This window comes from Dipodomys merriami, unplaced genomic scaffold, assembly GCF_024711535.1.
Source record: "Dipodomys merriami isolate MVZ:Mamm:240054 unplaced genomic scaffold, mDipMer1.0.p SCAF_9, whole genome shotgun sequence".
In the NCBI taxonomy this organism is placed as follows: domain Eukaryota; kingdom Metazoa; phylum Chordata; class Mammalia; order Rodentia; family Heteromyidae; genus Dipodomys; species Dipodomys merriami.
This window is the reverse complement of record NW_027206512.1, coordinates 13043540-13069786: the sequence shown is the minus strand read 5'-3', so window position 1 is coordinate 13069786 and position 26247 is coordinate 13043540. Positions and strand designations below refer to the sequence as shown.

Here is a 26247-nt window from a genome sequence, read left to right as displayed (position 1 = left end):
TCCCAGGCAAGTGTTCATCGTCCAGTTAAAATCAAACCATCTTCTCTTTGGAGAGAAAACTAATGAATGTTATGTCTCTATGTGTAACTATCAAGAATGAGAAGATACATGTCCTATAGAAAGAGCTAAAGTTTATTTCTTCTAATTAAAATCAGAGCCAGGCACAGATGGCTCACACCTGTAATCCTAGCTACTTAGGAGGTTGAAATCTGAGAATTGCAGTTCAAAGTCAGCCCAGGCAGGAAAGTCTATGAGACTCTTATCTCCAATCAACAACTATTCAGAAAAAGCTGGAAGTGGCACTGTGGCTCAAGTGGTAGAGCACTAGCCTTGAGCACAAAGAGGCTCAGGGACAGTATCCAGGCCCTTAGTTCAAGCCCTAGGACCAGCCAAAAGATAAATAAATAAAAATCAGAAAATCACTTCCTCCCTCACAAGCCACACTTTAGCCTCAAGTGCTTTATTACAACTTACACAGAATATTGATATGTTTCTTAATATACAAGTCAATGTCAATTTGGAAGTGCATGCATATGAATTGTGAAGCCTTAGGTTATTGCTTTTCTTAAGTCTACTCTCAATAGGTCTGTTATCTTAGTCAGTTGCTCCACGGGTTCCAAAGCTCCTTTATGAAAATACGAGGAATTAGGTCTTTTCCAAAGAAACACTACCTCAAATATTTTCTAAGAAAACTTTTGGACTATTTTCTCAAACCATTACTTTAGTTATTCATCCAACTTATCAGGTGACTTATCAGATGATAAATGTACACTCAGGCTAAATGAAATAGGGGCTTTCAAACAAGAAGCCTCTAATAAAATATATGGTCTTCTTAGGAGTTGCAGTGACACAGGACAGTAGGAAACAGTGATGACATGTCTCCTAAACTGTGACTTCAGAATATGCCTTTTTGTTTAACATACTAATTTCTACATACAACAATTACTTGGAAGATGTTCAACATAATTCAAAGCACAGTAATAAGATGAGCATTTAGGTACGTGTCACCCAACTCTAGAACTGAATGTTGTTACTGGTACTGTTCTATGACTTTTTCCTCCTCGTCTCCATGCTGGCCCCTCTCTTTTCCTCCACTATCCACAAATACAACCCTGTATTTTACATTTATCGCCATTATGGTTTTCAAAGTGTACCACTTATTTATAGTCCCATTTTGCTTGTCTGGAAAACCATACAAGTGGTATCACACAGTGCGTGTCTCATAGGATTTTATGTTTTCATTTAATATTATGTTTCAAAGATGCATCCATGTTGTTGCATGCAGATGCTCATTCATTTTCACTGCAAAGTAATCCTGTTATGTTGTATAAATGTACCACAATTTATTCATTCTCTTGTCAAAAGTATCTCATTTTTACATTGTTTGGCTACTGTAACCATTTATGTGATAAAAGTTCTGATACGTGTCTCCACATGTGCAGAAGTTTAAGGAATGAATGTGTTCAATTCTTCAGCATTGCACCGACTTTTATGTCCCCAAAAGTGTTTCCCAATTTATAATCTCACAAACAGTGATTCATATTGATCCACATACTCTCCAATACTTTGTAAGGCCACCATCCTAATTTTAGGATATAAGATGGTATTTAACTGTGCCCTTAATTTGCATTTTCCTGCTGATTAATGATGAACATGTCTTCCTGTTTATTGGCTAATTCACAATTCATCATGGATGAAATTGTAACTCAGATTTTTTTTGCTCATTTTCCTCCTAACTTGTTCACTCTTTTCTTACTGTTCCATAGAAATTTTATATATTTCGTAGGCTGATTAACTGTTTTTTTTCCAATCTGGAGTGACCAAGTACAAGTAAAAATTGAGACAAAGAAAGAGCAGTAGCATGAAGGCAGACAACTGGAAACACCAAGAGTGGCAATAATGTTCTCAAACCACTTTTGGAATATGGGTATCTTAAGACACTCACAATATAAAATACTATAAAAGAGATACAGCTTTATAATATTTCATAAATCAAAAGCAAAAGTTATAAGATGAAATTGGTGCATTCTAACTGTGATGTCTGCAACATAATCTTCAGGTGTCAAGTGACAAAGATGACACTGGTCACAAGTTAAGCAGAGCTCCCATTTTTACCATAATATTTCATGTATTTTTTGTGCTTGTTTCCAATTTAAAATGCATAAGAGACATTTTGAAAGTGGTGAGTTTCAATGTGTATACACAAATATACAAAAACTGAATTTCCAAACTAAATTTTATATAAATGAGAATCCCACAAAGACCTGTTTTTCAGATTTGGCAATTAGCTCCATCTCTGTGTCTCTAAGTTGGTTTTCTTTTACTTAACACTGAAATCATTCTGATGAAACTCTCAGGATTTCTACCCTTTAGATTAAAGACAAAAAATTCCCAGATAGTCCTAATTTTTAGAAGCCTCCAAACATGTACAAAGTAGACTTTATAACAAAACACTAATTTCCTGAAAGAAACTTGCAGTACATAGTTTTATACCAGCCACTCCCCAGGCTTTTTTAGGACTCATTACAAATGAGTTGATAAAAAGCACCAGAGGAAATACAAATACATGGCACACAAAATCTGAATCATGCCCCACACAGATTCTGATGCCTATATGCAATCTGAAGAGAACTTCAGCACCTCTCATGAATTCTACTCTCCCATCTAAATGTGTATCTCCTTTTCAGTATCAATTTCAGGACTTACCTCAAGTCTAACTTTTCCATTGTCTTACAGAAGTTATACCCTGATGGGTGCAGGTGGCTCAGGCCTAACTACTCAGGAGGCTGAGATCTGAGGATCATGGTTCAAAGCCAGCCCAGGCAGTAAAGTCTGTGAGCCTCTTATCCACAAATAACCATCAGAAAACTGGAAGTGGTACTGTGGCTAGCCTTGAGTAGAACAGCTCAGGAACAAGGCTCAGGCCCTGAGTTTAAGCCCTGCCATGGACCAGGAAAAAAAAAATTCTGTCCTACTCATGCAAGGACATTGCTCTTAGAAATTCAAGTATTCTCTGCTCCATCATTAATTTTCTCCTGAAATCACAAAATCATTGGCAGATACGTTTCAGAAATTATTGAGCACACTAACAGTAACCCTTTAGCCCTACACATTCCTTTGATGTTAGTTTTAACATTACAAACAAACGTGTACTCATGATTGTAAACATACTTCCTGCCAAATGGAGCAGGCTCCTATGGACTTTTTCTTCATACCACACCATACCACTGAAACTTGAAGGTTCTTAACCTATGGGTAACATTTGGCAGGATTCCAAAACCCCCTGACCACTGTTCCTTTGGCTCCCCTCATCCTATCTCACCGGCAGCTTCTCACCCACCTTTGTTGGGTCCTCCTTTCCTCCTTGACCTCAGAAGTTCAAGTTCTTGTCCTTTCTAATTCATCAGTAAATACTATTGACAATCTACACAATATATTCAGAACCTTACTACTTCTCATCAGCCCCATGGTACAATTCCGGTCTAAGTCTGTATTACCTCAACTTGGGTTTTGCCATCGTTTAGTAATTTCCATCCCAACTTCTACCCTTACCCATCTCATCAAAGCATCCTGATAGCCTCACATACATCATACAATGGAACGTCTTCTCCCCTCATCTCTCAACAGCTTCTATTTTACTCGGAACAAGTTAAGATTTTAAAGTATTTTAAAAAAAAAAACCCTGCATAATTTGTCTTCCAATCCCTGACCTCATTGTCTACTGACGGCCTTCCTATACCTTCTACAGCCAAATTCTTACCCCAGGATCTTTACATATGCTGTCCTCTGTATGCTTTCCCATAAGATTAGTACGCTTACATGCATCATCTCTCCCTATCTTTAGACCTTTCCTCAAATATTTCCTGGGCAAAGTCTTTTAAAATTACAACAAGTCTGTTCCCCAGTGCCTGATTTTTGTCCAATGCTACCAGTAACATTCATATCACTTCTATTTCTGCTTTTCTGTCACCCACCAATGTATAAACATCCATGGTGCAAGAGCTTTGCTTTACTTCTATTGCATCTTCAATGCCAAAGAAAAGGGTCTAATAACCACTAATGAGCATCAATAAATATTAACAAGCCAATAGGACAACTACTTTCTCATGGCTAGAAATAAATGGGAATCATTCTGAACTTATAAACAAAATAATCTAAATAATTATAGAACCACAGATAGATTTTTGATGTACAGTAATCATTCTATAATTTGTTCAAAAGTGGTTTGAAAGACAACCCAAAGACTACGGAGTACATTGCAGCTAGTACCATCCACAGACTGTTTACTTTCCCCTAACTGCTACCACATTCAACAATGGATGGTTTGCAGAGCCGTACCACCAACACACAGGAAAATATTATAAAAATGTTCATTCCAAACTGGTTCCAGACAAAGAACCAAGTATTTTTTGAATGAAGGAAGTCTAAAAATAAAGGGCAGATATTTTTAAATATTTAAAATATTTAAAACATTTGCTTAGAAATGATTTTAGACCCACAAAAAAGTTGCAAATACTGTGGTCATTCCCTTTGCTCTATCACTTGTGTTGTGTCTTCCCATTTTTTTTTGCCATTTACAAAGATACATATATACACAGAGATATATACACTATACAATTTCTGAATCAAAGATAAAGTATATACTTTACTCCTTTGCTGGAATGTGACTTGCCTTAGCAAAAGTTCTCTTTTACAAAGAATAGGTATCAGCTTCAACAAACTTAACATTGCTAGATTGTTTATCTATCCATGGCCTGAATTCGTCTTTCTGAACCCTTCACAGGATTTCCCCCCACGCTGTACAGGATTCTGTCTATAGTCAGCTATTATAGTTCGTGGCTTACTCCCTCGTAAGCCTCCTTGAATGTACAAGAGTTCATAGCTTTAATCTTCTAACATTAAAGTTATGTAAACAGCATAGCCCTCTTACTACCTTACTTCTAAAGTAAGCACAATCCTCATTTAGATTTGCCTGATGTTTCCCCCTGATGAATTTTGTGTAATTCTGGTTCAAATCCTTTGCCAGGCAAGTTTTTCTAGTATTTTTCCCAGTCTGCAACTAGCCTCTTCATTTTTTTTTTTAAATGGGACAGCATATTCATTCTGAGAATATTTATTAAGGTATATACTTAAAGTTTGACTTTTATTTACATATATACTATAATAAAAAATTTTACGATAATAGACAGTTCTTTAAATGGTGACAAAAAACACTTATCAACTAGTAAACAGCTTGAAGATGATGCAATCTGGTCTGCACATACCAAACCTGAGCTTTAGAAAACAAGCCCTTCCAGTCCTAGTCTCTTATAGCATTGTGTCCTCAGCAGATGGCCAGAATTCTAGGAAACCTAAAATTAAGAGGAGACTAACTTGTCAAAGGCCCTTCTACAATTACTTATTGCCATTTGACCTCTGAATAATAGATATTTCAGAAAATATATTGTACTTTTTGTTAATTCAAAAGCAAGTTTTAGATGGAAATTTCATGTTGATAGTGAAGTAAAGAAATTCAACCTAAAAGCAATTACTCAAAAAAACTAATTGATTTGCAATGACTTTCAATAAGCATCTGATAGTCAAAGATATACATTAAAACAAGGCAAAAAGTACTGATAGTACAACTAGCTTTACATAGACTACTTATTAATCCTGAATCACCCTGAAATAATCTTCAAAAAAAAAAAACTTCTTATCCTTCTTTTCATTTCTTGAGACAGGGTCTTACTATGAAGCCCAGGCTGGTCTCAATTTTCCTGAGTGCTGAATGTTGGAATTACGGGTATAAACTACTATGTCTGGCAATCTCTCCTAACTTTAGGCAGTGGTATTTTGCATACTGATAATTTTTTATCTAGTACTAAGGTTTGAACTCAAGGCCTTCATACTTCCTAAGCATATGATCTTACCACTGGAGCTATACCATAGCCCTCATTTTTTCTTGTTATTTTTCAGACAGGGCATGCTGGGCATGATCCACCTATGTTAGGATTCTGTGTAGCTAGGATAACAGGCACTGGCCACAAAGTCCACTGCTTAGTAGAGAAGGAGTCTTTGGAACTTTTCTGCCCAGTTTGGCTCTGAGCCTTGATCCTAACTATCTCAACCTCCCAAGCAGCAAGGATTACAAGCAGGAACCACTATCGCATGGCAAAATGCATTGTAGTAAAATACAAAAGATCAAAGCAAAATAATCAATAGTAATCAGCTATTCTTTACTATAATACTAAATCTTGTTTTTTCCTATAACTCAATATCATAAAGATGCTCAGTGTTAAGAGTTCACCGTACATCTTTCTAGACGTTTTCTATGCTCAGATAAGTATCCAGGTATATATTAAGGAACACACACATGCCTTCATAAACACAGGACATATGTCATATAACCATTATAAAAACCAAAATAAAAAGGTATTTTATAAGGCCCTTATAAGTGAGAAACTACAAAATATAAAATCAAAAAGGAAAAAAGTATGAGTCAATTAAGCTAAAAATAGTCTAGAAGTATATTCATTGGATATAGCTAAAATCATGCTTAAGTTAGAACTTCCTAGAGGAAGTTAGACAATATATGATTTTATAGTAGGTATTTCTTGTAGTAGCTACAGAATCTAGAATCCTTTTCTCAAAGCCATGACATAAAGTTTTCAGTAACTTGAAAAGATTACAAGGTAAATGAGAAGGAGATATAGAAGATAGCTATTTAAAGGAACCTCTCACACAAAACCCCCTACTGCCTCATGTATCTTCACCCAAATTCGCCCAAGGCCAAATCAAACAATTCTTTACCAAGAAAAAAACAACAGCTGAGGGGATAAGACATCACTGATGGTGACACTTCTTCCCTAGCCAGCCTGGCTCTTGCTCATTTCATGAAGACCACCAGGTTGAAGGAGCAGCAGTTACATAAGGACTAGGTAAGACTAACTTCACCACTGTGCTGCTGAGAGTCCACATGTCTGAGTCCATGAGACCAATCTTTTAGCAGAGAAATTATGCCAAATTCTTTGCATTACAGAAACACACTTCTAAATTTTTCTCCGCCAGCACCACTATCCAAGCTTAGTGTATGTTAATCTCATGTGTCTTATGTATGTTTGGGGGTTTTGAGTTTTTTTTGTTTTTGTAGTACTAAGAGTTTGAACTCAGGGACTCAAGCTCTCTCAGCTATCTTGTTCACAGATTACACTCCATCACTTCAGCCATACCTGCTTTTTACTGGTTATTTTGAGGATTACAAGTCTTGGGGATTTTGCTGCCGATTGTCCTCAAACCATGGTCTTCTAGATCTCAGCCTCTTGAGTAGCTAGAATTACTGGCATAAGCCAAAAGGGTTTAGCTGTGATTGCTTCATTCTAAAATACATGACCTCTGATCCAGGAGTTCACTTCAGATAGCAAAACAGAAGCTTATACCATCCCTCTTCTTATAAAGCACTCTGCGTCTATTTCCACAGTACTAGGTCATGGTTTCTTATAGATTGATATGCAAGTTCTGAGTTCTGCCCCAGCCAAAACCTGACAGTGGGGTACTGGCCCATATTACAGAAAACAGGATCTGAAACACTCAGCATGCCTCCTACCTCTAAAACCTACTGGATGTGGAATCCAAGAGGATGGTGCTGGTGAAGCAAAACTCCCTGCATTTTGGTTCTTGTGTCAAAAGCTTTGGAACCTGTTCATCTAGTTTTATTAAATCAGAAGTCCAAGTAAGTATTTCACGTTATGTCAGTTTGCTCTCCTCATGACAGTAGGATAACTACCAAAAAATGGAGTCTATAAACCTGACTGAAGTGACTCTCTCTGACTATCAAGAGAAAGAGAGGCTGAAAATACAAAAGGCTAAGAAAACTGAAAAAAAAAAAAAAATGGCAGATGAGTCTCCTGGGGTTTAGTCAGATAGTGCTGTGCCAAGTGTTTAGTGGGAGATTATCAACACAATTCTACACAGCTGGAACTACCAGAACTCACATTCTTTCACCTTGTGAGGTACAGAGACCTCACATAAGCCAAGATACCACAGAATAAACAGAAACAAAGACACTAAAATGAAACAGATTAAAATTTTGCACACAGTTTGACTTTAGCCACTATTTATTTCCTTACCTAATCATTGGTAAGTGCTCTTTGTTTTTTTCATTAAATATCTTTCCCTTGCACTTCTGCTTCTTCCCCAGTCATGAAGATGGCGAGTTGGCAGAAATTAACTTTAGGCTATGATATGCCAATAACTAACCACATGGGACCAGGGTTAGCATGATACCATACAGTCAGCTGCACTGCTAGATGTGGTACTTCGACTTGCATTTATGTTTTATTCGACTAGAAATACTGCAATAAATGGTATAACAGAGTTACCTCTATTTTTATTCAAGTTGAAAGAAAATAAACAGGAAGAAGACAAATAAACAGGGTTAACAAAGAGCAAGATGTTCTAGACCCATCCCAACAGTGACGTCCAGCTTTGAGCTCCTCTTCTTTGGGAACTGCTCCCAATATATTAAAGTAGAGCACCAGGAATATGACTACGCATCATAACCCCACACCCTCTGCTCTAGTGTAGACAGATACCTGAGCTGATCGGGGTTAATCTCCTCCTTCTCCCTGCTGGAATATGAAAACTCAAAAGGCAAGGCAGACACCAAGCAAAGCCACCTTAATGGCAGGGGTTTAACGAAAGAAGGTACAAAAACTCCCATTCAACAAAGAAAGGGTGACATTGACCAAGAAGCATTGTACTCATAACCTGACTTATGGAATTGTACCCTTTGTACAATTATTTAATAATAATAATAATAATTTAAAAATAACTCCTGTTTAAGCCCAAGATGCACATACCTGTAATGCAGCACTTATTAGGTTGAGGCAAAGAATAGAAACTTTGAGGCCAGCCTTAGCTAGTAAGACTGTCTAAATAAATAAATTTAGTTGAATTAAAACTACTAATGAGGCTGGGCACTGGTGGCTCATGCCTGTAATCCTAGCTACTCAGGAGGCTGAGATCTGAGGATCACAGTTCAAAGCCAGCCCTGGCAGGAAAGCCCGTGAAACTCATCTCCAATAAACCCTCAGAAAACCGGAAGTGGCACTGTGGCTCAAGCGGTAGAGTGCTTGCCTTAAGCTGAAGAGAGCAGGAACAGCACCCCGGCCCAGAGTTCAAGCCCCACAACCGACCAAAAAAAAAACAAAAATAACAAAAAAAAAAAACTACTAATGAGCCTCAAAGGAATTTTCAAACTCCAGCCATTTAATCATCATTGAATTCTCAACTCAACAGGTCCTTAAACACCTTTTTCCCTCCTCAAACTAGTATCAGCTAACTATAACCAAAAACTTGTTAATATGACTTCTAGGAAGTAAATGATAGGTGTGAGAGGTTCTCTTTTTAAAGTCCAAATATCCTAGTCATGTATTTTCCTTGCTCCCTCTTACTCAGAAACGAAACTCTAAATGGTCTAATTTTGCCTTCATGGCTGTGACATTAAAACCCTCATGCCTAGCATGCTTTTTCATATCCTACTATTTTGCAAGAAAGCATATTTACTCTAAAACTCAATTCTCTTCCTTTTAGCAGCAGTTCCCTGTTAAAGACGTCACTGTAAAGCATCAGCAGTTCTCAGCATCTCGTGATGCCGTACCCGTGCCAATAAAGCAGCCTAAATGAATACTGATTAACAATGGGAGTGATTTTTACCCTGAAAAGATAACTTGATACAAAGAACAGAACGCTAAGCTCATCCTGTTTCAGTTTCTGCTCTCTATGTGCTTTTGCTTCTCCTGTCACTAAAATCTTGGACCACAAACACAGACATGTGGTAGTTACACCCTCATCTTCAATTCTGACAAAGTCATCATTAACATTACCCATCATTAACATTACCCAGATTGAATGACTGTGGTTTCTACCTCTTTCTGACCCAATTTGTTCTATTCCTGCCTCTTTTGCCACCCTAGTCCCGAACAGCTCAATTATGATACTAAACTTGTGTTCTAAGATCTATACTCTGGTCACTGCCTTGGTCCTTTCCAGTACTAAGACCTATTTACAATTACTAGTCCCAATCAACAGACTAGAGAACAGGAAAAACAGAGGATCTTCTGGTGGCTATCTAGCTAGCTATCTAGCTAGCTATCTAGCTATAAATAATAGGTTAATTTAATGATAGGTTGATCTCAGTCCCTGTACTCCTGCCATGGGTACTAAAGAGAACTTTTTCTTGGTATTCCTAGTCTAAGCTAATTTGACTCATGCATAAGGCACTGTCCCCATGTATGGATTCATTCTTACGTTTATCTTGCATAATAGTAATCTCTCCTACTCTGAAATTGGGGCATGCTCTCTCCTATCATGATCTCAATAAAGCTCTATTAAGTCTTAAGATATAGCAAAATGATTAAATATATAAAATTTGGTACTATTAGAAAAAGTGTATTTTCGGAATGGTATTAGCTGGATACTTTGCAATACAGTACTATTAAAACAGTAACATAATTACAAGAAAAGTTCCCGGTTTCAACCACCAGACTATAACTTTTAAAAATAGAGAATGATTCAAGCAGAAAAGGTCAGATAAGTTGATGTTAGGGAAATGAACCCTAAGATATGTATTCAAATGTGTTTTTTCTAACACATTTATAAGATTATTTCTTTGTTGCTTTGTATGTCCCTCCCCCATGGTATAACCCCTGCTTTCACTGTATTTGAGGTTGGTATAATTTGTGGAGGGGAAGGGAAAAAAACAAATCGTTTAAATAGGGATACAGGTGGACCCATTCCAACAATGAGATGTACAAATAGTTATGTGGAAAACGAACTTTACAACTTTGGTGAGGGTGGAGGAGGATTGGTGGAGGGGTGGGGGGGATGGGAAGGGAAACAAAGGATAAACAATGCTTGATAAAAAAATATACTCATGGGAGTGCTCGCTTCGGCAGCACATATACTAAAATTGGAACGATACAGAGAAGATTAGCATGGCCCCAGCGAAAGGATGACATGCAAATTCATGAAGCGTTCCATATTTTTGAGAAGTACAAGTTGTCATGTCCAAAACGAGCTTTACAACGTCGGTGCGAGGGGGGGGGATTGGGGGGGGAGGAGAAGGATTGGGATTGGGGGGAGGGGGGAGGCTGGGAAGAGATGTGTAGGGTAAACAAAGGAGGAGGCTGCAATGCTTGGTAAGAAATGTACGCATTATCCTGCCCATGTAATTGTAACCCCTCTGTACAGTATGTTCACAAATAAAATTAAATTAAATTTTAAAAAAATATACTCATGGGGCTGGGAAGGTGGCTCAGTGGTAAAGTGCTTACCTTGTATGCAAGAGGCCCTGGGTTCGATTCCTCAGCACCACATAAGCAAAAAGAAAAAAGCCAAAAGTGGTGCTGTGGCTCAAGTGGTAGAGCACTAGCCTTGAGCTGAAGAGCTGAGGAGCAGCGTCCAGGCCCAGAGTTCAGGCCCCACAACCAGACCAAAAAAAAAAAAAAAAAAAAATATATATATATATATATATATATATATATATATGTATGTATATATATATATATATATATATACACTCATTATCTTGCCCATATAATTGTAACCCCTCTGTACAGTATTTTCACAATAAAATAAAAATTTTAAAATAATAAGTATATAACATTCAAAATGTTTTAAAATATTTTATATTTTAATATAACATGTTGAAGTGATCATCAGATTCCCACAAGTTTTAGCAACAAAACAGATAAGGTACTGCGGGGCGCCGGTGGCTCACGCCTGTAATCCTAGCTACTCAGGAGGCTGAGATCTGAGGATCGCGGTTCAAAGCCAGCCCGGGCAGGAGAGACTGTGAGACTCCTATCTCCAATAAACCACCAGAAAACCGGAAGTGGCGCTGTAGCTCAAGTGGTAGAGCGCTCGCCTTGAGCTGAAGAGCTGTGGGACAGCGTCCAGGCCCAGAGTTCAAGCCCCACGACCGACAAAAAAAAAAAACAGATAAGGTACTATAGAACAGTATAGTATATATCTAGCCAGATAAGGAAGCCAGTACTTCTTTCAACCAAAGCTAAACTCTTCTTCATGAAAATTATTAAACTTCTAATTCTATTTGGTATCCAAAAATGGTATTCCTACCACTTTACCTAAAATCTAGTTCTGTTATTAACATTATGTCCTCATTAAAGTTGTTCATTACAAGTTTGATAAACCTTTTTTTTTTTAAAGCCACAAATGGGATCTTCAGTATAACCAAAAAACACCAAGTTCCCCAAGATTCAGGGACAAGAATATATGCAGTTACCTCAAGCACTTTATACACCAAGAGCAGTGCAGTAAAAACAACAAAACAGATAAGAACTCCAAATACTGATCAGAAAGAAAGCCACTGAAACCTCAAAACAGACACTGTTACTATATTAACAAATACCTACTCATAATCTAAACTAGTACTTAAACAAGGTCTTTGAGTAAAGGAATAGCAGCTTACTCATTTTAATATTTTCAGCATATAAAAATCAACATTTAATATAACTATTGCTAAGTTTTAAAAACTGAAAGGATTCAGATCTCTACTAAAGAAGTTTAGAGTATATTCAGTTTTATCCTTAAGTACAACTACAGATTGCCCAACCAACAGAGAGGACTTTAAAAGTAAGTGATGTGAGTTCTGAGAAACTCCCTTTTCCTAAAACAAGACTGATCAATAAACCCAATAAGAAATGTACCTCAGTATCACATCCTAGACTAATTTATGACTTTTTTTTTTTTTTTTTTTTTTTGCCAGTCCTGGGGCTTGAACTCAGGGCCTGGGCACTGTCCCTGAACTCCTTTTGCTCAAGGCTAGCACTTGAGCCACAGCACCACTTCTGGCTTTTTTTGTTTATGCGGTACCAAGGAATCTAACAAGGGCTTCATGCATTGCGCTAAGCAACCACTCTACCACTAAGCCATATTCCCAGCCACTAATTCTTAGCCTTTCATCCAGCAATTCATTTTCCTTTACTCTAACTCTACATTCTTATAGTTTCTCAATTTGATACCATGTATAGAATTTCTCTTTTAACAGTTTATTTTACTGATTATTTGAAAAGAGTATTTTTTTCATCTGTCTTCTAAATTCCTGTTTACAGATGTTTCTTTTCTCTGCAACAGAAATTACAGTGAGTTGAATTCCCAAGAAGGAAGTATATATTCTGATGGGGGGGGGGGAGAGGGAATCATTAAAGTCAGATGGTCAAACCTACAATCCTATCTACTCAGGAGGGTGGGATCTGAGGATCAAGGTTGGAAGCTAACTACGTCAAGAAAAGACTCTTATCTCTAACCACCAAAAAGCCAAACATGAAGCCGTGGCTCAAATGGGAGAGTACTAGCCTTGAGCAAAAAAGCTTAGGGACAGTGCACAAGCCCTAAATTCAAGCCCTATTACTGGCATAAATAAATAAATAAATAAATAACTACAATTCCAGTAAGTCAGAGCATTCTTTTCTTTTGTCTGTGCTCGTACTGGGGATTAAAATCAGGATCTTGAGCTCTTGCTTAGCTGATGCTCTACCACTTGAGTCATGACTGTTTTTTGGGCTTTTTGCTAGTTAATTTGAGCCAAGAGTCTCTCCGATTTGTCTGCCTGAGCTGGCTCTGAACCTTAATCTGCCAATCGCAGCCTCTAAAGTGAGTAGGATTAGAGGTGTGAGCCACTGGCCCAACTCAGAGCATTCTTTACAAAAGTGGCCACTTTATTATCTTAAAAATCTTTATAACAGATGATGAAACAATTTTAATTCAAACTGTACTTCTGCTACTTAGGAGAATAAGTCACATACACAAAATATGGACATCAATATACCTAACATACATGTTAGACATGTAAGCACATGGCTAAACTTTACCAACCACACTTAACATTAAATAATTTCTTTGCATAAAAGAAAGAATTAGTAGACTGTAATCAATTTTCTTCCATCAAAATAGTGCTTGTTAAAGGAAATCTTCATGAACTAGAATGATACTCTGGTCAGGGGAGATGGAAATATGCAAAGCAATAACTGAACTCTAGACTAAAATGGATATCAACAAGCTGAGCAAGCTGAGTAGGAACAAAGGCCAGAACGTGAGGCACTTTCAAAGATGTTTCAACGTTGGCAAGAAGTGGTCAAAATAGACTGATTATTGATAGAGCTTTAGTCACAGAGGTAGGGATATAGCTTACTTATAGTGTATATGCCTAGCATATGTGAAAGTCTGGGTTTGATTCACTGAGGAGGGGGAGGGGAAGGAAAAGAGGAGGAAAAGGGGGAGGAAGAGGGAGAGGGAGGGAATTAATAAAGCTAAAAAAACATGAAGTACTTGAAAAATCCATAGGGGGGGAACAATAAGTAACTTTCTAAGGAAGACACAAGACTCCTCGCCAAGCTAATGAATAGAGAGAGCACAGAATAGCTCTGTGTATTTCTCCCCCTACCCCATCCCAACTTCAGGGGCACCTGTCAAAGAGAGTAGCAGCCTGGATGAATTTTTAGCAGCTGCCAAGTCTTGACAGGCTTCTCCACCTCCTCCTATGAGTACGGACACGTATGCCAACCCATGTGTGGTTATGCCACCTAAGATAAGCTAGGAGTCACGGAACGTATTTACTCTAGTGACTCAGAAGTAAATCTAGGTCTCAGAAAACACAAAAGAATGTTATGACACTATTTTCATTAACATTTATTGCACATCTAATGCTAATTCTATTTTTTTTTCTGCTTTTCACAGGTTTGAAAAAGAAGCTAGATTTTGGAAATGCTTTAGGCTTGAATGTGTATAACAGGAATCTGCTGTTCTAATGACCTGAGGCAGACCATCATACATAAAACTCTTATTTTTTCTTCCTCTTTTTTCTCTCCTTCCCCTATCCTGTTGCTTGTTCACTACAATTTTTCCTCACCTTCTTCCCCTAGTTTATTGCTTAAGCCTACCACAGACACTACCCTCCAAAACAGTGAACTTCACCAGGCTGAAAAAAATTTTCAATGCTATTTCACTTAAAGGAAACAGAAATAGCTGGGTACCAGTGGCTACGCCTGTAATCCTATCTACTCAGGAAGCTGAGATCTGAGGATTGCCATGCAAAGCCAGCCTGGGCAGGAAAGTCCGTGAGACTCTTATCTCCAATTAACCAACAGAAAACCGAAGTGGTGCTGTAGCTCAAGTGGTAGAGCGCTAGCCTTGGGCTGAAGAACTCAAGACAGCTTCCAGTCCCAGAGTTCAAGCCCCATGACCAACAGGAAAAAAAAAGAAAAAAGAAAGAAACAAATATTTTAAGATACTGAACTTCAGAAGTATTGTATTAGCAATATACCAATTTTCTTTTTAACAAGAGATAACTCATTCAATTCAGGGTTTAGCAAAATAACTGGAATATAAAAAGAACATTTGTCATTAATCCAACAGATTATGTTATCTTCAAAAAATACACCAAGACCTTTTTAACTGCCAAGTTCTGCATCTGTGGATTCCAACAACCAGGATGGAAACAAAGGGAGTAGAGGAGGTATATGTAGCTTGGTGGTAGAGTACTCCTCAATCATGCATGAGACCCTGTTCAATCCCCAGCACTGCAAAATAAACAAAATTCAAATTCTGTCTGTACTGAACAGCTACAGATATCTTCTTGTTATTCCTTCAACAACACAGAATAACCACTGTTTACATAACACCCACATGGTATTAGGTATGCGAAGTAATTCAGATTATATGTGAATACTAAGCCATTTTATAAAGGGACAGGAGTATCCCTGGATTCTGATATCCTCAGAGACTCTGGAAACAATCCCCAGGGAATACTTAAGGACTACACAGTAGACTTCCACAATTATGAAAAATAGTATGGATGCTGCATGAAGTGAGAGGAGAAATTAATGTGATCCAGCAATCCTTTTGGACATTTACCTGCTCAGAGACAGAGAAACTGAGGTTTTAGTCAAATAAATTGGATTATGAATCTACCCAGAGATTATAGAAGAACAGAAAAAAAGAAACAGAAAGGAGGTAACAGAGGGTGAAGATGATGAGTATATCAAATTTATGTATGGAAATATTATAATCAAACTCCTTTGTACACTTACCATATGCAATTTAAAAAGAAATATACCAGAATATGTATTATCATTCTTTTACTAACCTCCTAAAACTCCTGCGTAGACATTTATTTCCTTGAGCCTTACATAATTTTCTTACAATATACTTATTATCTATGTGCATTTACTCATTAAACAAATGTATAATAAAAACCAATTACATACCTGTGTTATGTGTTTAAACAATAAAATAAAAAGAGACAATTTTGTACTACATTATATACTACATAGTAATATTTTATGGCTGCTCACTTAGCTACACTATCAATACCCCTTTCAACTTTTCCCAGCTCACTATATTCAGCATGGTAACAGATACTTAATAAATATTCCTCCACTAACTGCTGAATGTTTCTTCCTTCATAATGCTACACTTAAGAATGAAAGTTCCCTGTAAGCAAATTTAGATATGATTAAAGAAGTCCAGTAAAGAGGAATTAGGAAGAATGCCATGCAATTAAAATTTTTACATGACTACATTCAAGGCTTGGACAGAATTACCCAGCAGAAAATAATCAGCTATTTGTCTAGTTCCTTATCCCATTTTTGTAGAAAATTCAGGGAAGAAACACGTCTTTGGTCTGCTGCCCACAGGAATAAGACACAAAATCTGAATATTCACACATCAATATTAATACTGTTTTAGGATAAAAAAACAATTATTCAATTTGTCAAGTTTTTCAAGGTAAGATCACTATGCTTTTAGTAAAAGTATACAGTCATTATGCCATAATTATAGAAGATGTCACTTGGGGAAAGACAGGTAAAAGATACATAAAACTCTGCTTTCTTTTTGCTACTTTCTGAGAGTTACTTCAAAACTTAAAAAAATAGGTGATAACAAGTTAATAAGTAATAAGAGAAATTAAAACAGGTAAACTGTTTCCTAAACTCAAATGCTTAATATGTACTAAGTAATTTGCATATTTAGAGAAAATATTTATAGGAATTCAAGTGTTTGTTCCTATGCAAAATAATCAACCACATAAACCACAATTTGTAAAGTAAACTTTATGTATATGAACATTTTAGTTAGAACAGTAACAATAGCCCTACAAGGTAACGTACAAATAAACAAATCGGTTGTCTCCACTTGAAGAGAACAGCAGTAACACAAGACAATTTTGCAGTAACTTTTTGGTGAGCTAAGTAACAGCCAAATATCAATTTTTGTTTTCCACTGGGCTACTATTCAATCCTTTGAGTCCATACTAGCTGGAGAAGAGAGACATGATGCTAAGAGGAAACACTATAGAGGAAGAAGCAGCTGAGCCTAGCAATAACAATGCATTCAAGTGCTGACCACATGCCTATTGCAACATGTCAAAAATCACCGGGTTGCATGATCTCCACTCACTACATATGTACCACAGGTTAAGACAGAAACTGAGGAAAGCTAAGTTTGTGTAAAAGCTCAATCATCTCTGTTATCTGGATGCCTGCCCACAAGATGGGGAACCAAAATCCAGACACGCCAGGTGATCTGTCCAGCTTTCTTGTAAAGGGAGAGCAAAAATCTTCTAGTTTCTGGACTTCTGAAGTGCTTTAACAAATAAGCATGAATCCTTTATATGTTATAATAATAAATACCTTAAAGGGTAAGACCATACACAAAAGAAACAATTGTAATGACTTTATTTTTAAAACTGTTCACTCATCTTGTAATTCTCTTAACTCTAGAATACAAGCACAATGCTTTAAATCCACTGAGCTTTACACGTATTCTTTGTTTTGAAGTTTCTAACCTGTGTTTGCAGCCGCTCTTAAACATACAATTACAGGACCACCTATACCAGTTCTCTTTACTAGGTAGGAATCCAGTTAAAGTCCTGAGCTAGCTCAAGTAATGTGTTTCACATCTCACAAAACAATGATATATTAAATTTCAAATCACTAAAGGTCTAAACATTCTGCTAATGTGTATCTTATATACAAATACACTACAATACAAATTCAAGGAGATGCCAAAATTTAAAAAGAAACTTTGTGGGAGAAAATTCAAGCCAAACAAATATTTTCTTTGAAAAAAATCCATCTTCATATAGTATGAGAAATAAAAACAAGACACTATTCACAGATAAGCACTAAAAGAACAATGAAACAACAACAAAGCCTCAAACTCAAAGCATGGCCTCAGCACATCAGTGAAATTACAGTTTAGTTGGTCAAAATATAATATAGTAGAACACTCAGGAAGATCAATAATTCAATATTTACAACCTATTATCCACAATCCACTAGACTTAACACACAAAACCAGAGGTGGGAAGAAAATGACTCAGATTAGTTTACGTGTTTTGCTTCAAGCTTCATGGCCTCAGCAGACAGAGAACTGAGTATCTCTAGATGACCTTCCTATGCTGGATCCTAAGACAGACACTTAGGCTGAAAGACAACATGGCAAACCAGTAGAGTCAGGTAATTAAACTAACTACTTCTTTGTATATCCAAATGAACCACACTGAGAATTATTATTGAGGTCATTTCTATTGCTAGATTTTTTTCAAACTCTTGCCGGACCAGTGTTTTGGTTGTTTATACAATTCATATTCTTGACTTATCTATGGTTGGCTTACTAAAGAGCTTAGGAACAAATTAACCTCAAAAAAAATTCCTGTCAAATACAGTAAAACAAAGTATGAGTTTGCCAAACATTTTATTTCTCCATTTCTTTGCTACTGTATTTCTTTACTATTAGCTTGGTTTCTGGTGAAAGAATGCATGAGCCTCCTAAGTATTTGCATTTCTTAAGCAAGACATTAGAGGAAGCATAATGCATGGTAGGGAAACTTGTCCATGGGTTTTGAGAAGCAGAAGGAACAGCATAATGCACATACATAGTGTGCATTCAATCGTTCACTAAAAACTTACTGAAAACCTATTACTCAGAGCTCACTGCCCTGGGTACTAAACTTGGCATGCAACAAAACAAAATCTACATCCACAGGTGCTTGCAGTCATTACACAAAGTAGTTGATTATCTTCTACCAAAGTTTCAATGATTTATCTCATATTCAGTGATTCTGTATTTCTTGAAATGCAGATTTAGAAGCTAAAAAAGAAATCTAGGTAGGCCTCTACACCCCTAACCTCAAGATGTTAGGCTAAAAGGAGAGACAAAGAAGTTACTAAGTGTTCTAAGAAGTTACTAAGTGTTCTAACAGGGGTATGACTAAGATTGCTAAGGAAGCACAGAGGAAGGGCCACCAGGCAATATTCCAAATAGAAGGAAAGGCCCATGGGCAAAAATGTTTCAAAACATACGTAAGAGATAGGAATGCATCTTGGTACAGAGAATACAACACAGGCTCAAACTCACTGAGTTCAAAAGTCAAAGTCCACACAGTAGCCTACAGGGACAGAGAATACTACCTTCAACTCTCACCTTTCTGTAGCCAACACTTTACAATTCCCTGAACACATCAAATCACAATCCTGAAGAACCTCAGCACCTGCTCTCCTCAACTGCTCTAGATCTCTGTTCAAATGTCATCTTAATAGAGAGGTCTTCTCCCACAGCCCTGTATCAATGGCAATGCTACCAACCCCTCAGTACCCCAGTACGCCCTTTTCCCCTAACCCAGTAGCATTGTTTCTCCAAAACACCAGCACCATAGCCTTGTATGGAGTGACTGACACTTAGGCTACAAGACCATAACAGACTAAAGTATATGTTATATACTATAGTTGACAGTTATTGTCAGTTTATCTCAGCATAGTACACATTTGTTGTCAACTCCCAAACCAGGAATTCAGGCTGCTTTATAAAGTTTTGTCACCTAGCACTGTGCTTAGCAGATAGCAGACTCAAAGGCTTTCTTTTAAAAAACAAACAAACAAACAAACAAGGGCTGGAAAAGTGGCTCTGTGGTAGAGTGCTGGCCTTGCATGCATGAGGCCCTGGGTTCAATACCTCAGCACCACATAAAGCAGAAAAAGCCAGAAGTGGCGCTGTGGCTCAAGTGGTAGAGCGCTAGCCTTGAGGTGAAGAGCTGAGGGACAGAGCCCAGGCCCAGAGTTCAGGCCCCAAGACCAGACCCCCCCCCCAAAAAAAAAGGGCAAATCAGCTGAGGAAAGACTGGAACCCTGAGGGTGGGTTACAAGAAGCTCTGTATACACTACACCTTCCCCGCTGTTTTACTATCTCTCTGATAATGAATGACTTTTGGAGCTTCAAGGATTCTAAGCAGGAAAAAGAAAAGTACATTGGGAAGATCACAATTTCATATTTTCCATTTTTAAAAGTAATTGATTTGGGGAAGGAAGGTAAGAGAAATCTCTGAAAAAAGGTGAGGCCAGGGTCAGGAGCTTGACAAGATCACTGCACCAAAGCAGGGAAAGAGAAGTGAAAATAGGCTTTGAGCAAGAATGGCTAGTTGGGAGACAGAGAAGACAAAATCTATCATATCTGACACCTGAATCTGGAATCTAAGGAAAGTTGACTACTGGATGGTGATACAAGGTTTGAAAAAATGAATGCTAATGGCATTTACCCAAACTGAGAAGGCCAGAAAACAGTTTTTTAACATGCTGAGGTTTGTCTATGCAGTATCTCAGTACATATGTCCATACTAGAAGTTGGACATTTCTATACATAAATCTATAGCTCAATAGTAAGGTTCGGACTTTTTTTTATTTTTTTAATGTGACTTTAAGAGTTAATGCCTAAAGATGGAGCTCAGAGGTATAGTGCTTGCCTAACGTGAGGAAGACCTTAATCCTCTGCATGGAAAATAAATTTTAAAATATATATGGATGGATGGATGAATGGATGGATGGACGGACTGACAGACAGGCATACATATTCATATGGGATAATTCAACTCCTAGCCCACATTAGAAGCATTAAGATTTCAAAACTAAAGCCAGGTTTGGAGGTATAACATCTGGAGCCCCAACACTCAGGAGGCTAAGACAGGAGGATCTCAAATATGGACTATAATGACAAGACCTTGTCTTAAAAGTAGGAAGAGAAAAAATAGGGAGCAAAGGAGGGAGGAAAGGAAGGAAAGGAGAAAAAAGAGAAGGAAGAACATGAAAGAAAGAGAAAAGGAGAGGAAGAAGAGGTAAGTTTCAATATTATGGTTTTAGGTGTGGAAAACAAACTAATAGACCTTGAGATTTGAAGAGGAAAAAACAACAACAGTCCAATGTCGGTGTAAGAGCGCAAATAACTATTGGAAAAATGCTTTATGAACAATTTAGACTTTTCTTGTTGTTATTTTCAGTTTTTGTTTTGGCACAAGGTCTCAATATTATCACCCAGGCTAGCCTGGAACTGCAATCCTCCTGCCTCAGCGTCCAGGATGCTGTGCTTACAGAAATAGCACACCACACTTGGCTTGAAAAAATTGTATCCTATATTAAAAATATATACTACATATAATAACAAATGGCTAAATTTTTATTAATTGACAACATCAAGTAGTATCAAGTCAAGACAAGGATTCAGGGCAACTGGAACTCTCATATATTGCTGGTACATATGCAATACAGTACAGTGTGGCCACTGTGGAAAATAGTTTAGCAATTCAATAAAAGGTAGACACTGATAAACATCTCAGAGGACCCAATAATCCCACAGATAGGTATTAACTCAAGAAACCTAAAAACTTCCTCACATAGATGTGAATGCAGAACTTTGCAGTGGCTTCATTCACTGTTGTTCCAAACTCAGAACAACTCAAATATCCATTACTTTCTGATGGAAAAACTGCTACCTTGACACAAAGGGATACTACTCAACAACAAGGAAATAAACTCAATGGTATACTGGAGCTGGCTGGCACAGCTCATGAGAACCCATTGTTTTCAGAATTCCTGTTAGCTGGTTTAGGGAGCTTCAAACACAGGCCACAAGAAGAGTATTAGTTCTCCAACATTTAGTAAATGCTACTAATTAGGGAATTTCTATGGAGACTGGAGGCAGGTTGTTAAAAACTTCCAGTCCATCACTGAACAAATTACTGTTACATGTAACAACTTAAATATCAAAAAATACTATACTGAAAAAGTGAAGAACTCAAAAGGCAACATACTCTATGAATCCATTTATAGGCTGTTCTAGGAAAGACAAAACTGTTAGACTTCAGTTAAATGAATGGCTGTAGGGGAAGAGAATTGACTACAAAGGGGTATGACAGAACTTTTTAAGTTAACAGAAATGTTCTATGTCTTCAGATTAACCAACTTTACACCTTTGCAAAGCTTTTAGTGAATGTAAATTGTACTTCATAAACTTAACTTAAAAAAATTAAAATAGATGTCATTAATGTCTCAAGTATTTTATGGATGATAAATGTATGGAGAGGGGGGACTAGTACTTAGAAATCTAGGAAGGTAGATTTTTGTGTAACATTAATAGAAATAAATACTTAAAATGTTAAAAAGTAAATTTGTAGGGCTGGGAAGGTGGCTCAGTGGTAGAGCACTTGCCTTGCATGCCTGAGGCCCTGGGTTCGATTCCTCAGCACCACATAAGCAAAAAGAAAAAAGCCGGAAGTGGTGCTGTGGCTCAAGTGGTAGAGTGCTAGCCCCACGACCAGGCACAAAAAAAAAAAAAAAAGTAAATTTGTAATCACAGGACAAAAATCAGAGACTGAATGATCTTGCCAAGGTTCCTGTAAAAATGGCCCAATAGGTTTGATTTCAGACCAATATTAATACAAATAGAAGTCAGTATCACTAAGATCTCTCTCTACACAGAATATATGGCTCAAAAGAAAAACACAATAGTGTTATTACATTCTCACATACACTGTTCATTTCTAATCAATGTCCTAAAATATCAATTACTAATTTTAACATCAATCTAACACCGCCACAGATTCAGTTTTAGGAGTACTGCTCTGAGTTTAGACATTCTGGGTTTAAACTTTGGTCAAACAATGTCACTGTGACTTTGAAATAGCCTCTCTAAGTAACTACTTCCCCACTTGTAAAATGGGGTTAACATTTTCCTGAGGTTTCAATCTGAACACATGAGAAACTATATATCTCTCAACCACAGACATTGCCCAGACATAATTTTGACGTACATAAATTATCTAAACTAATCCTAAGAAATTCAACTTTCCAAATATAGAAAATTTTTGTTGTTGCTGTTTGTTTTGAGACAGGATTTCACTATGCAGCCCAGAATGGCCCACAACTTCTGGCCTCAGTGTCCTAGGTACTAGAATAATAAAGTATGACCACCACACCCAGCTAGAAAATTATTTAATTATATGTCCAGTGTTCATAATCTTTAGTGGAGATAAAGCCTTTACAGAATATGATGATTACATGGAGTCTTCAGAACAAAACAAGAACAACAAAAACCAATATAAGCTACAGTCTCCCTTTCTGCAGATCATCTCATGTAAACTCTTAAATCTGCAAAGTTGAGTGATGAAACTTACACATCTTCAACATAGAAGATTCAATTAATATTGAAATATTACCTTGCCATTTTTTTTCAGATTTTGAGAGTAAGACCAGAACATCATGTTTTCTCCTTTTTGCAGAAATTCCACGAAGCATACTGTCACATGAATGGATCCACTCAAGGAAAGAAATTTACATTAAAAGACTATTCTCTCTAGTTGCTTGACACAAAATGGTTCAACCTGTAATTCAGAAGCTCAAATACTGATGTTCAAATATCATGAATCTTCAACCTATGGCAGTACAGATTTTAAAGTATAAAAACATGCCCAGCTAATCCTCATAGAGTCCCAGGCTCCAAGTTTTATTTTTCTTTCAAAAGTGATATTTATTTTTTACTAGACATATGCACTTATACCACCATCTAGTTTTTTGTTTGTTTTTGTTTTTTGGTAAAGCAGCACATTCCTGATAGTGAAAATTGTTCTAAATCTGCAACAAATAAACACCAACTTGGAAATATTCCATCTCAATGCAAAAGGTTTGGTTTTCCTTTCTTATTTGGCTTTTAGACTACATAACAACCAGTAGACACTCAACAATGCCTCCTCTTTTGAGAACAAAAATAGTTTTTGCTATGCATCAGCACCATCCCCCACTCCAATACACACACACACACACACACACACACACACACACACACACACACACACACACACACACACACACACACACACACACACACACATTTTTAAGGTGCTGGAAGCCCATGACAGGGTTTACATACATAGTAAACAACTGTTAGTCTTTGCTTTTATCAGATTATTTCTGTGAAAGAAGATCTAATATTCCAGAGCTCAGAATTAAATGGTCAATCATCAATGGCAGGCAGCACCCGGGGCTCACACACTGGCCAGATGGCTTTAGCAGGAAAGGTCACGCTGCAGCTTTCCAAAAGCTGCCCCCCCCTCCTCCTCTCCCCTCCCCGCCATCACCGTGAACACCAGCGATGCTACCACATCCCGGGTACCGAGAGCCCGAGCATCCCACGGAGCAGGGTTTCCAGAGCAGGGCGCAGGGGGGCTGAGCCAGGAGAGGCCCGCAGCCCTGGAGACGGCGCCCGGGGGACGGAGGCCTCCCCGGGCTGCGCCAGGGCGCGCGGGGAGGGGGGGGGGGCTCCGGGAATCGGACCGCGGGGCGGGCTGAGCGTGGAGACCCGCGGGACCCCCCCTGACCCGCCCGCCCCGCGCCGCCAGGTTACGCCCCCGCCGCTCGTTACAGGCCACATCCAAGCCAGCGCCCCCCTCCACGCCCCGGGTACCCCCGACAACGCGCTCAGGCTCCGCCGCCCCACCCCACCCCCCACCCCGTGACCACGACCCCGACCCGACCCGGACGGCGCCCTCTCCGGGCCGCAGCCGGAACCTGCGAGCCCAGGCGCGGGCCGAGGGGTCGCGCGGTCCCCGGGGAAGAGACAGCTGGGCCGCGGCCTGGTTCCCCACGGGGCCCGCGGGCGGGCAGCGCCTCCGCCCCGCACGTCCGGAACAAAGCGGCCCGGACGCGCGGGCCCCGGGCAGCGCCGCCTCCCGGGGCGCGGGTCGGGGGGCGCGGGCGGGCGGGGGACACTCACCGGGGAGAGGGAGGGCCCCGGGGGCTCCGCGGAGGGGAGCGGCGGGGGACGCGGCCGCGGGCCCGGAGCGGACCCTGCGGGCGCAGGGTGCGTGCGGGAGCCGGGTCCGCCCGAGCGGGACGCGACGCTAGGCGGCCGGGGCAGCGACGCCGCCGCCTCTGCCTTCTCGGGTCCCGGTCCTCGTTCCGCCGCGGCGTCGTCGTCCGCGCTGCGTCCCCGCCGCCGCCGCCGCCGCCGCCTCAGCCTCGGCGCTCGTCCCGCTTCTCCTCTCCATCAAGGCCGGGCCGAGCCGTGAGGACCATGCTGGAAAGTGAGGGGTTGTTGCCGTTCCCCGCAGCTGTTGGTGGCCATCTTTAATCCTCCTCCTCCTCCTCCTCCAACCCGGCTCTCTCCTCCTCCCTCCGGCTGGCTGGCTGGCCGACTCTGGATCCTCCTCTTTCCCCTCCTGCTCCTCCTACTGAGTCGGCCGCAGAAATCGCCGCCGCCTGGCCTCCCCCTCCCGGCCTTTTCCTTCCTCTTTCCCGACTTCCTCCCCGGCTCCGCTTCCCGCTGCCCCGCACGCCCCGCGCTCCCCGCCTTCCCCGCCGCCGTGCGCCCCCCTCCGCCGGGCGGCGGGCGACGGGGGCTTAGGCGGCCTTGGCTGGAGTTGGGGCCCCGTCTTCCCTACCCCCGCCCCTTTCCAGCCCGCATCCCACCACCCGATCTCACCCCACGTCCCCCCCCCCTCCTCCCGCGGGCCTGCCTCCCCTCCCTACTTCCACCTGCTCCTGGGAAAGGAGCCGCAGGGGGGTCCGTACCCCTCCACCCCGCACCCCCCCACACCCAATCCTGCAGGATGCTTCGCTGTCACCCAGCAACGCGAAAACGCACCCCTGCGCTCGTTTTTACTCCAGCTAGAGTACAAAGGGGCTGCCCACGCCAGCTAGGGAGGCTGCTGAGCAGCTTTGAAACTCCGGCGCCGGCTCCCGTCATTCCCCGACCCCTTTTCCCCACCCGTCTGAGAAGAGCACCCCGCCCTGGACCAGCTCCAGCCCAGCCCCGGTGACCTTGAGTCCAGCGGCTGTGATTTTAGGTTTGCTCCTAGAAAAAAAAAAGGGGGGGGGGAACATTATGTCTATTCGCCCTCCTACAAGCATTGTCACCGGTGCTTTG

At 39.7% G+C, this 26247-nt stretch overlaps 1 protein-coding gene and 1 non-coding gene across 3 annotated transcripts in view; one reads left to right on the top strand and one right to left on the bottom strand.

The window, feature by feature from the left end:
* Positions 1–25201, bottom strand: part of Wdfy3 (WD repeat and FYVE domain containing 3) — a 272242-nt gene extending 247041 nt beyond the window's left edge. For both annotated transcript variants that reach the window (XM_070012519.1, XM_070012518.1), the window contains exon 1: positions 25096–25201. The gene's annotated coding sequence lies outside the window, so the exon portion shown is untranslated. The remainder of the gene's footprint in view (positions 1–25095) is intronic.
* Positions 10919–11025, top strand: LOC138821118 (U6 spliceosomal RNA). The gene has a single exon (XR_011370058.1). It is a non-coding gene; the product is annotated as a U6 spliceosomal RNA (small nuclear RNA).
* Positions 25202–26247: the final 1046 nt, after the last annotated feature.